Here is a 12,515-nt window from a genome sequence, read left to right as displayed (position 1 = left end):
CTTGTTTGTCTGTCCTGAAAGATTACTGAGAGCGGGCCAATCGTTGATGGTTACAAACGGCAACGCGTGTAGGTTACATTCCTCCTGTTTGTGCTCATCCCATGTACGTACACCATTTCCATTCCACAGCTATAAAAGTTCATCAACTAATGGCCTTAGGTACACATCAATGTCGTTGCCGGGTTGCTTAGGGCCTTGGATGAGAACTGGCATCATAATGAACTTCCGCTTCATGCACATCCAAGGAGGAAGGTTATACATACATAGAGTCACGGGCCAGGTGCTGTGATTGCTGCTCTGCTCCCCGAAAGGATTAATGCCATCCGCGCTTAAACCAAACCATACGTTCCTTGGGTCAGCTGCAAACTCAGCCCAGTACTTTCTCTCGATTTTTCTCCACTGCGACCCGTCAGCGGGTGCTCTCAACTTCCCGTCTTTCTTACGGTCCTCACTGTGCCATCGCATCAACTTGGCATGCTCTTCGTTTCTGAACAGACGTTTCAACCGTGGTATTATAGGAGCATACCACATCACCTTCGCAGGAACCCTCTTCCTGGGGGGCTCGCCGTCAACATCACCAGGGTCATCTCGTCTGATCTTATACCGCAATGCACCGCATACCGGGCATGCGTTCATATCCTTGTACGCACCGCGGTAGAGGATGCAGTCATTAGGGCATGCATGTATCTTCTGCACCTCCAATCCTAGAGGGCATACGACCTTCTTTGCTGCGTATGTACGGTCGGGCAATTCGTTATCCTTTGGAAGCTTCTTCTTCAATATTTTCAATAGCTTCTCAAATCCTTTGTCAGGCACAGCATTCTCTGCCTTCCACTGCAGCAATTCCAGTACGGTACCGAGCTTTGTGTTGCCATCTTCGCAATTGGGGTACAACCCTTTTTTGTGATCCTCTAACATGCGATCGAACTTCAGCTTCTCCTTTTGACTTTCGCATTGCGCCCTTGCATCGAAAATGACCCGGCGGAGATCATCATCATCGGGCACTGGTTCCTCTTGATCTTCAGCAACTTCCCCCCTTGCAGCATCATTGGGCACATCGTCTGGTTCCTCTTGATCTTCAGCAGCTTCCCCCGTTGCAGCATCACCGTATTCAGGGGGCACATAGTTGTCCTCGTCCTCTTCTTCTTCGCCATATTCCATCATAACCCCTATTTCTCCGTGCCTCGTCCAAACATTATAGTGTGGCATGAAACGCTTGTAAAGCAGGTGGGTGTGAAGGATTTTCCGGTCAGAGTAAGACTTCGTATTCCCACATGTAGGGCATGGACAACACATAAAACCATTCTGCTTGTTTGCCTCAGCCACTTCAAGAAAATCATGCACGCCCGTAATGTACTCGGAGGTGTGTCTGTCACCGTACATCCATTGCCGGTTCATCTGCGTGCATTATATATAATTAAGTGTGTCAAAAACCATTACAGAACATCATGATAGATAATTAAGTGACCAAATTAATAGAAGTTCATCACCACATTAAAACCAAAGTACATACACAGTTCTCATCTAACAACATATATATAGCTCTCCAGAGCATCTAATTAATTAAACCATACATTGAAACTATGTAAAACATTTCAATGCGAAAACAAATGCGATCATAATCGCAACCAAGGTAACAATTGATCCAACGGCATAATGATACCAAGCCTCGGTATGAATGGCATATTTTCTAATCTTTCTAATCTTCAAGCGCATTGCATCCATCTTGATCTTGTGATCATCGACGACATCCGCAACATGCAACTCCAATATCATCTTCTCCTCCTCAATTTTTTTTATTTTTTCCTTCAAGTAATTGTTTTCTTCTTCAACTAAATTTAACCTCTCGACAATAGGGTCGGTTGAAATTTCCGGTTCAACCACCTCCTAGATAAATAAAATCTATGTCACGTTGGTCGGCATATTTGTCATAAACAATAATTGAACCAAATAGTTATAAAAAGATAATATATACCACATCCGAATCATAGACAGGACGAGGGCCGAGGGGGGCGGATACCAAAACCATCGCACTATGTAATAAAAGTAATAATAAAAGTAACAAAATTAGACAAGTATATATCTAAAGTAAGAATTTTTTCTTTCAGAAAGAAGATAAGAACAAGAGGCTCGCCACGCTAGTGCTGGCGACGAGATCGGCGCGGGCGATCGACGGCGGTGAACACGGGGACAGGATGTGACAGGCCGCTAAACCTAGACAAATCTCAGGGAAAATGGAGCTCGGAGGTCGAGTTTCAAGAGGAGAAAGATTAACTAGTGTGGCTCAGACATTTCATCGAACACCTCATGTGCATAGGAGGTGAGCTAGAGCACCCAAATGCCCTCCCCTCGCCGGCCAGAAAAAACAGAGCACTGTGGAGTGCTCTGCTGTGGCGATGGGGTATATATAGGCAACTCATTGGTCCCGGTTCGTGGCACCAACCGGGACTAAAGGGGGGCATTGGTCCCGGTTGGTGCCACGAACCGGTACGCATGCCCCCCTTTAGTCCCGGTTGGTGGCACCAACCGGGACCAAAGGCCTTGTGCTGCCCCGTGTCCAAAGTTTAGTCCCACCTCGCTAGTTGAGAGAGCTCGAGAGTGGTTTATAAGCGCTGCCGCGCCCACCCTCTCGAGCTCCTCTCAACTGCAGGCTTTCGGGCCTAACCGTTCTCTTTGCCTGTGGGGCCTACTGGGCCTTCTGCGGGCCTGAATCCTGGCCCATGGATGGGTTTCAAGTCGTATTCAGGCCGTGGTGGCCCAGTAGGTGGCATAATTTTTTTCCCTGTTTTTTGTTTTCTCTTTTGCTTTATTTTTTTTGTTTCTACTTACAACAAAAAACTTATTTATTTTATTCCATTTTGTTTCTAATTACTTATGTATTTTACTTTATTTATTTTATTTTTATTTATTATACTGCTGCTATTTTTATTTATTTTACTGCTGCTATTTTTATTTATTTTATTAAGTTTTATTTATTTTATTTACTATAGTTTATTTTATTTTATTTTATTAAGGTTTATTTATTTTTATTTATTTTATTAAGGTTTATTTGTTTTATTTACTATAAAAAATGAACATAGATGCGCCTATAGAGAAAATTCAACCTAAATTCATAATAAATTTCTATGAAATTCAAAGAAATTTACTCTAAATTTAGGTCAAATTCCCTGTATAAGGGCATCTATTTTCACTTTGAGAGGAGCTCAACAAGGCAGAGAGGGACGGGCTTATAAACAGATGTGAGCGCCCTTCGGTTGGCGAGGTGGGACTAAACTCTGACCGCTACTAGGACCAACCCTTTAGTCCCGGTTTGTGGTATGAACCAGGACTAAAGGGTGAACCTCTGGTCCCGGTTAAAGCCACCAACCGGGACCAATGGTAGTGGGCCAGGAGCGAGGCCCATTGGTCACGGTTTGTCCCACCAACCGGGACCAAAGGGGCTGGACGAACCGGGACCAATGCCCCCACGAGGCCCGGCAGGCCCCTGGCCGCACGAACCGGGACCAATGCTCACATTAGTCCCGGTTTGTGACTGAACCGGGACTAATGTGAATATTGCCCTGTGACCAAAGCCCAGTTTTCTAGTAGTGTGAGATGGTGTTGTTGAAGATGTTGATGGAGATTTCCCTCCCCAAGATGGGAGAGTTGTTGCCGATGATGATGACGATGGTTTCCCCCTCCTGGAGGGAAGTTCCCCCGGCGGAATCGCTCCGCCGGAGGGCAAAAGTGCTCCTGCCCAAGTTCCGCCTCGAGATGGCGGCGCTCCGTCCCGAAAGTCGTCTCCTTATTTTTTTTTTCTAGGTCAAAATGACCTATATACCAGAAGATGGGCACCGGAGGTGGGCCTTGGTGAGCACAACCCACCAGGGAGCGCCCAGGTGGGTTGTGCCCACCTGGTGGGCCCCCTCTAGTAGTTATTTGCTCCAATAATCCTCAAATATTCCATAAAAAATCCTCGTGAAGTTTCAGCTTGTTTGGAGTTGTGCAGAATAGGTGGCCTGACGTAGCTTTTCTAGGTCCAAATTTCCAGCTGCTAGAATTCTCCCTCTTTGTGTCTACCTTGCATATTATGAGAGAAAAGGCATTAGAATTAATCCAAAAAGCATTATTATGGATAAAAACATCATAAATAACAGTAAGAAACCATGATGCAAAATGGACGTATCACTGGACGACTTCGTCGCCGAGTGGACGGAAGCCGAGCTCCCTAAAGAGTACAGTTCTTACTCCAACTGGATCATGTACTTCGACGGATGTAAAATGCTATCCGGACTGGGGGGCTAGTGTCATTTTGACATCCCCTACGGGGGACACTGTTCGCTATGTGCTGCAAATCATGTATACGGACTCCAATAGCGCAGCCGAATACGAGGCACTTCTACATGGTCTCTGCATGGCTATCTCCATGGGCATACAACGCCTAGAGGTGCGCGGCGATTCGAACCTAGCAATATCTCAGGTAAATGGAGAGTTAGATGCAAAAGATCCAAAAATGGCGGCATATCGAAACGCCATATTAAAAATATCGGCTCGGTTCGAGGGGCTTGAATTTCATCACGTCGCTCGAGACAGTAATTAGGCAGCAGACATACTCGCTCGAATGGGCGCCAAGCGCGACCCCATCCCACCTAATACCTTTGTGGAAAGGCTCTTCAAGCCATCCGTGGTATGGCAAGACGAGAGCGGAGACGCTAGTGCAGACCTGATCACACCCCCATCAGCCGAACACAATAAAGATATCATTTGGGGTTCGGATTCCGAACTAACACCCTCTGCTCCTGAGATCATGATTATTATTGCTCCATGGACCGAACCCTTCCTGGCCTACCTTAATAGGCAGGAGCTTCTGGATGAACAAGACGAGGCCCGTCGCATTGTTCGGCGCTCTAAAGCTTACAAAGTTCACGAGGGTGAACTGTACAAGAAAAGCACTACATGAGTCCTCCAAAGGTGCATCTCCAAAGAGGAGGGGCGGCAACTCTTGGCTGAAATACATGCTGGTTTGGGCGGCCAAGACGCCGCAGCTCGGGCCCTCGTAAGCAAAGCCTTCCGAACAGGTTTTTCTGGCCAACAGCCCGAGCAGACGCACAAGCCCTTGTCCAACGTTGTGTGGGATGTCAGCTTTTCGCCAATCAAAGTCACATTCCTCCCACTGCCTTAAGAACAATCCCCATCACTTGGCCCTTCGCGGTCTGGGGGCTCCATATGGTCGGACCCCTTAAAGAGGGAAGCCACAAAAAGAAATATTTACTGGTTATGGTGGATAAATTCACTAAGTGGATCGAGGCCAAAACGGCTAAGCAGGGCCAGTGATTGACTTTATATCCGGCGTGGTACACCATTATGGTGTCCCGCACAGCATCATCACTGATAATGGCTCCAATTTTACAGCTGATAAGGTAAAAAACTGGTGTGCTAACTTGGGCATTAAACTCGACTATGCATCCGTCTACCATCCTCAAACTAACGATCAGGTTGAACGTGCCAATGGCCTGATAATGAGCGGCATTAAACCTAGACTGGTGTGCTCCCTGCGGGAGTCAGATAAGCACTGGGTTGAGGAACTCGATACCGTGCTCTGGGGCTGCGGACTACGCCTAATCGAACGAACGGATACACACCTTTCTTCATGGTGTACGACGCGGAAGTAGTCCTGCCCTGCGACATTATTCATGACTCACCTCGAGTGCGCATGTAAGAAGAGCGAGAAGCCGAGCTCGATCGGCAGGATGACCTAGACGGCCTTGAAGAGGAGTGTGATATTGCGCGAGCCCGTTCCGCATTTTATCAACAACAAGCCAGGCGATACCAAAGAAGAGAAGTGCAGACTATGACATATAATGTCGGTGACCTCGTCTTGCGTCTTCCGGAGAAAAAGAAGGATAAGCTCAAACCAAAATGGGAGGGGCCCTTCATCATAGATGAAGTTCTCACAGGAGGATCCTACCGCCTTCGTGATGCATCGGATAATCGCCTTGAGCCGAATCCATGCAACGCTACTCGACTCCGACGATTCTACGGATAGTTCGGTCGCACCCTTCTTTATTTTTCTTTGACTAGGTTCCTTTTTTCTCCTCTCCCTTTTTATTTTTTCCATTTTATCCCAGGGTATGTTCGGATCTACCGAAGTGTTAGTGGTACACATCTTTAAATGTATACACCCCATTATAACTGGGGGCTTCTTTGACGAAGCTTATTACTAAAAGCTTGTTGCTTCCAGTGTTTACGTTGTTTGCTCTATACATATTTTGCCATTATATGCACCTCTATGACTTAAGTTTCTGCCAAGCTGGGTTGCCTTGCTCCTGTGTTTATACCTTACGTTCCAGATTGTTCGGCTAGGGTGTAAAGGGAGTACCTCTACGATTGTTACAACCGGGTAATCCAGATCTGTACCTCAGACGGGTGAAGCCGAAACATAGCGTTCTTAAGAGAGTAATTGGCCGGCAAGCAACGATAGATTGTTTAAGTTTATGTAATTATTTTAAACAAATACGGGATAGGGTCCCCGTAATTCGGATCAAATCCTAAGCATGCCAACCCAAGGAAAGGAACCCTTAACAGAACTATTTTCCCTGGAAGATGTTTCTTACGTTAAATAGTAATATAACATAACTCCCCGATTTTTTTTGTCTGTTTGAGCAATATGACTGGATTGCCTGGTTTCCGGACATAATGAATGTTTATTACATTCCAACATGGTATCCGGAAACACTCCAACTTCTTGGTTCGGAGGTAAAAGCCGAAGGCCTACGATGACAAATTTTGACATGTTCGGTTGGAGATAATTTCGATGGTAAAGTACATTGATACATTGAATCGAATGCCTACTCTTTATCTATGTCATCTATAAGAATGTCTAAGCTACAGTCTTCTTGCGAATATTTCGCATTTGTCATCACTTGGTCATATACCAAATGCACGGGGATCTCTTTTCCATCCAGTCCCTGAGGTCCAACCCGAGCCATATGATTTGGATCAAGCCTGGTGTAGCGCGTTTTCACCATCACCCATGCCTCTCTTGCACCTTCCCGGCATGCGGACGCCTTCCATAGCTCAAAACGGCACCGGGCACCTTTGAACAGGTTCGCCAACCCCTCCGTACTTTCTGGAGGGGCATCGGATGGCCATAAGGCCTTGGCCATACTCCTCATGGCTTTCCGGGCCCGCTCATGCACCACAGACAGCTCTCTTAGCACTTCGCCTCGAAATCCGGATACTTCTTCTTCAGGCCTCCCGGTTAACAGACCTGCAACAATAGCATTATGACAATCCGAATTATGGGATACTATGAAGTCCCTTGGATGGTTCAGAAGGTCATACCGAATATGCCGCCTTTTAACTTTTTATTCTCTTTTTTCACGTCCGATAACTGAGTCTTTAAGCTCTTTATCTCTTCGGCTTGTTTATCCTTTTCCTCTTCTAGTTTGTTCTTTTGATCAATGGTCATTGTGGCTTTCTTCATTTCCTCAAGCTCTGTGGTGACGGCCCTTAGCTTTGTCTAGCTCGTTTTAAGCTTCTGGGACAGCACGTTGTTCTTCTCTTTGAGAACATGTGGTCATAACGATCCTTAAATCGGTGGGCCTAACCGCTTCAATTCTCGGGGACTACTGGCATATATCTATTAAATTTGCACAAATTATTACTTGCATGTCCTTTGAAAACAGGTGAGTACCTCCAGCAAGTCCATCTCGGGCGGCTCGGATATATGCATCCACAGAGCTGAGGGGAGTAAATTCCTGCTCAGAAAAAACTGGAGTGCGCATGGCCTCTTTTAGTCATCGATGATTCATCACGCTCTCCACCTCGGAATTCGTGACGGATACGTCATCCGAATCCTCATGAGGGGGTTGATCTGGCATTGCTTCCGTATCAGCTCTCATCAGGGTTGACGAGCCCAGAGCCAGATTAGCTGATACTCGGCTAGCAAGGCATTTGGACACAGTTTGCCATGTGCTCCTCCTGAAATAAGATGGGAGGAGAAATATAACAATCTGATCTCATGCCTAGGCACATGCCAAAGGATATACCTCTTTGAAGAAGGAGGGGGCTAGATAGCACTCCCGGTTTCCTTTCGTTTTGAACGCTCGCCCTGCGTAGATGCTGCCTTCCTAGAGGCCGTTCTCAATGAAGTGCGGCTCGCTGAGCGCCCATCCTATGAAGCACAATTCAGTGCGATGGGCGAGATCCAAGTAGGTGCTCCTTTTTTAGGAAGCTTTCCGAATACTTACAATGGAGAAGGGCAAATGGCGGGGGTAGTCGGCTATAATAGCCACTGCCGAGCCGTCAAGGCTCGCTTGGTAAAAGACTCCATCATCAAACTCTATGAATATATCCGGATCCTCACAGAAGTCGAGGTCTTCGTTACGAGCATAATCCTCTGGCTGGGGGGCAATGAATATTCTCGACCACCTTCCTCCATGTCTTCTTTAAGACAATCAGAACAATTTGATTAGAGTACCTCGATAACAAGGTAAAACAGTGCTGATAATCAAAAACATACCCATTCAATGGGGTTATACATGGAAAAACCTTCCCGGCAATTTAAACGGATGAAGTATTCTTTCTCCCCCTTATAAAGATCGGCCAGAATGATGGCCAGTTCGGCTGGGGTATCCAGGCCCTTGTGCCTATAACGCGATACGTCGTCCTCTCTGTTGTAACACCGTAAAGGGGTCACTCTGGACTGGTGGGGCTGGATACATCGCTTTATCGCAATGGCCATGACTTCGATTATCGAGAGCTCGGTATGATCAAGTAATCTGACCTTGCTCACCAGCCTCTTCACTTCTGCAATGTCTTCTTCCTTGGGACTCCGCTGGCGCCAATTAAGGTGTTTCTTCAATGGAGCACTGGAGAATCCAGGGAGTCCATGCCGAACTGGGTCGGGAAGGGGAACGTCCTCAATATAAAAGCATTTCGAAGACCATTCTTGGGATACCTCCTTAGGAGTTCTGACAAGGTAACCTGATCCGGCTATGCGCCATAGTTCGGCGCCGCCCACTTCAAATATGGAACCCCCTCGATGAGGAGGACAAGGCAAAAGAACTTTCTCCACAGTTCAAAATGAGCCTCCCGGCTTAAAACAGTTTGCAGAGAGCGACAAAACCCGAGATGTGCAGGATAGAACATGTTATAAGGTTGTGCAGTTGGATCCCGTAGAATTCCAATAGACCTCTGGTAAAGGGGTGGATCGGAAATCCTAAGCCTCATAGGAGAAACGCGAGAAAGCACACCCTCTCCTCCTTGTTGGGGTTGGGGAAATTCTTTGCTAGCACATCATTGCCATTCGTGGCCAATCCCGCTCGCACAGGGACTAGATCTGAGAGAGGGAGATATACTTGCGTCTGAAGTCGATTCAGCTGAAGGTGAGACACTGAGCAACTTTGCCAATCACCCTCTTGAGGGCCATGTGGGCGCGAGGAAGAGCTAGGAGCGCTCGGCATGCTTTGAAGTTTTTTCGTGGTTTGCTCCGTTGCTGTTTGCGTGATGTGGGATGGCATTTGGGGGATCTAACCTCCTTATATAGATGCCGCCCATGCATGGTAAGGGGGTTATTTGTAAAAATGACGGACCATTCTCCTTCGCTCGGCGCGTGGAAATCAAGGCGACAACAGGAAGGAATCATAAAGGCAGAACATGCAGGTCAAAGACGACTGTCATCAATCCGGAGTATGGTGAAGAACCCGCCTTGCAAAGCCGAAGATATAAGCCGGATACTACATCGTCATTGAAGGCAAGTTCGGGGGCTACTGAGGGAGTCCTGGATTTGGGGGTCCTCGGGTGTCCGTCCTATTCGATATGGGCCGGACTGATGGGCCATGAAGATAAAACAGAAGACTATCCTTCGTGTCCGGGTGGGACTCTTGTATGCATGGACGGCAAGTTTGGTGTCCAGATGTAGTATTTCCTTCCTCCATGTCCTCTTTAAGACAATCAGAACAATTCGATTAGAGTACCTCGATAACAAGGTAGAACAATGCTGATAATCAAAAACTTACCCATTCAATGGGGTTATACATGGAAAAACCTTCCCGGCAATTTAAACGGATGAAGTCTTCTTTCTCCCGCTTATAAAGATCGGCCAGGAGGATGGCCAGTTCGGCTGGCGTATCCAAGCCCTTGTGCCTATAACGAGATGCGTCGTCCTCTCCGTTGTAACACCGTAAAGGGGCCACTCTGGACTGGTGGGGCTGGATACATCGCTTTATCGCAATGGCCATGACATCGATTATCGAGAGCTCGGAATGATCAAGTAATCTGACCTTGCTGACCAGCCTCTTCACATCCGCAATGTCTTCTTCCTTGGGACTCCGGTGGCGCCAATTAAGGCGTTTCTTCAATGGAGCACTGGAGAATTCAGGGAGTCCACGCCGAACTGGCTGGGGAAGGGGAACGTCCTCAATATAAAACCATTTCGAAGACCATTCTTGGGATACCTCCTTGGGAGTTCCGACAAGGTAACCTGATCCGGCTATGCGCCATACTTCGGCGCCACCCACTTCAAATATGGAACCCCCTCGATGAGGAGGATGAGGCCAAAGAACTTTCTCCATAGTTCAAAATGAGCCTCGCAGCTTAAAAACAGTTTGCAGAGAGCGACAAAACCCGAGATGTGCAGGATAGAACCTGTTGTAAGGTTGTGCAGTTGGATCTCGTAGAATTCCAATAGACCTCTGAGAAAGGGGTCGATCGGAAATCCTAAGCCTTGCAGGAGAAACGAGACAAAGCACACCCTCTCCTCCTTGTTGGGGTTGGGGAAATTCTCTGCTAGCACATCATTGTCATTCGTGGCCAATCCCGCTCGCACAGGGACTAGATCTGCCAGAGGGAGATATACTTGCGTCTGAAGTCGATTCAGCTAAAGGTGAGACACTGAGCAGCTTTGCCAATCACCCTCTTGAGGGCCATGTGGGCGCGAGGAAGAGCTAGGAGCGCTCGCCATGCATTGAAGTTTTTTCGTGGTTTGCTCCGTTGCTGTTTGCGCGATGTGGGATGGCATTTCGGGAATCTAACCTCCTTATATAGATGCCGCCCGCGCGTGCTAAGGGGGTTATTTGTAAAAATGACGGACCGTTCACATTTGCCCGACGCGTGGAAATCGAGGCGACAATAGGAAGGAATCATAAAGGAAGAACATGCAGGTCAAAACCGGACCGTCATCAATCCGGAGTATGGTGAAGAACCTGCCTTGCAAAGCCGAAGATATAAGCCAGATACTACGTCATTGAAGGAAACAAGTTCGGGGGCTACTGAGGGAGTCCTGGATTTGGGGGTCCTCAGGTGTCCGGCCTATTCGATATGGGCCGGACTGATGGGCCGTGAAGATAAAACAGAAGACTATCCTCCGTGTCCGGGTGGGACTCCTGTATGCATGGACGGCAAGTTTGGTGTCCGGATGTACTATTTCCTTCTTCTACGAACCGACACTGTACAACCCTAGGCCCCTCCGGTGTGTATATAAACCGTGGGGTTTAGTCCGTAGAGGCTATCCGAATAATCATAGGCTAGACAGCTAGGGTTTAGCCATTACGATCTCGAGGTAGATCAACTCTTGTAAACCCTATACTCATCGAATACAATCGAGCGGGACATAGGGTTTTACCTCCTTGCCCAAACCGGGGTAAACATCGTGTCTCTATTATTCCCTGTTACCATTGATCCTTAGACTCACAGCTTGGGCCCCCCTCGTTGGTTTCCTCAACCATTGGTGAGGGACGGACGATGTGGGCGGGGAAGGCGATAGGTGTTATGGTTGTTTCAATATTCTTAAGGGGGTTGTTTCAATCATCTTAAGGGGGTTATTACGTGGACATAGCGTTTTACCGTGGAAAGATCTTCACTGTCACGAAGTCGGGGGAACTCTTCTCACATGACTTCTTCGGCACTCCCTCTGAGCAAGTGACGAACCAATCCATTGGGCCATATGGTCAACTGGTGGATAACACTGTCTGCCACTTGGTCGTGTCGGCTGATAAGGAAAAATTATTGATGGTACGTTGGGGCATACCTCGCCGTAAGCTGATGGTGCAGCGGAGCATCCCTCGCCGAAAGACAATGGTACGACAGAGCATCCCTCGTCGAAAGGCCACCGGTGTTGCGGTTCATGAACATCGACCGGTGCTGAATCTACAGGTGTTCGAGGCGGACTTGGCCAATGGCAAGTGGTCTGAGGTGAATGACCTCGAAAGGCAGGCTTTGTTCATCAGCAAGAGCTGCTGCAGGGCATTTAGATCTCCAGAGAACCTCTGTCCCAGGTTCCCTCAAGGGAATTGTGTTATATCTTGGGTGTCGACTGGCACTTGAAGAGGACCGCCGTTGATGGTGGTCTGTTTCAAGTGCCGCAACTGCCATGACCATGTGAATGGTGGTGTTCCTAGCTACTGCGTGTATGACATGACGACCCGTATTGCTAGTCTGGTTTCACTAGGCGGAGGTCGCGATATGGAAAGAGCCAGTTCAGAGTGGTTCTTTCCATGCGAGTAATAAGAAACCAGAGATATCAATAACATATG

General features: G+C 47.6%; 1 pseudogene; it reads left to right on the top strand.

Moving 5' to 3' along the window:
* The first annotated feature begins 11,724 nt into the window (after nt 1-11,724).
* LOC109777327 (uncharacterized) lies at nt 11,725-12,486 on the top strand (annotated as a pseudogene).
* Nucleotides 12,487-12,515: the final 29 nt, after the last annotated feature.

The sequence above is a fragment of the Aegilops tauschii genome, chromosome 7 (assembly GCF_002575655.3).
Source record: "Aegilops tauschii subsp. strangulata cultivar AL8/78 chromosome 7, Aet v6.0, whole genome shotgun sequence".
Classification (NCBI taxonomy): Eukaryota; Viridiplantae; Streptophyta; class Magnoliopsida; order Poales; family Poaceae; genus Aegilops; species Aegilops tauschii.
This window is presented reverse-complemented; position numbering and strand designations above follow the sequence as displayed.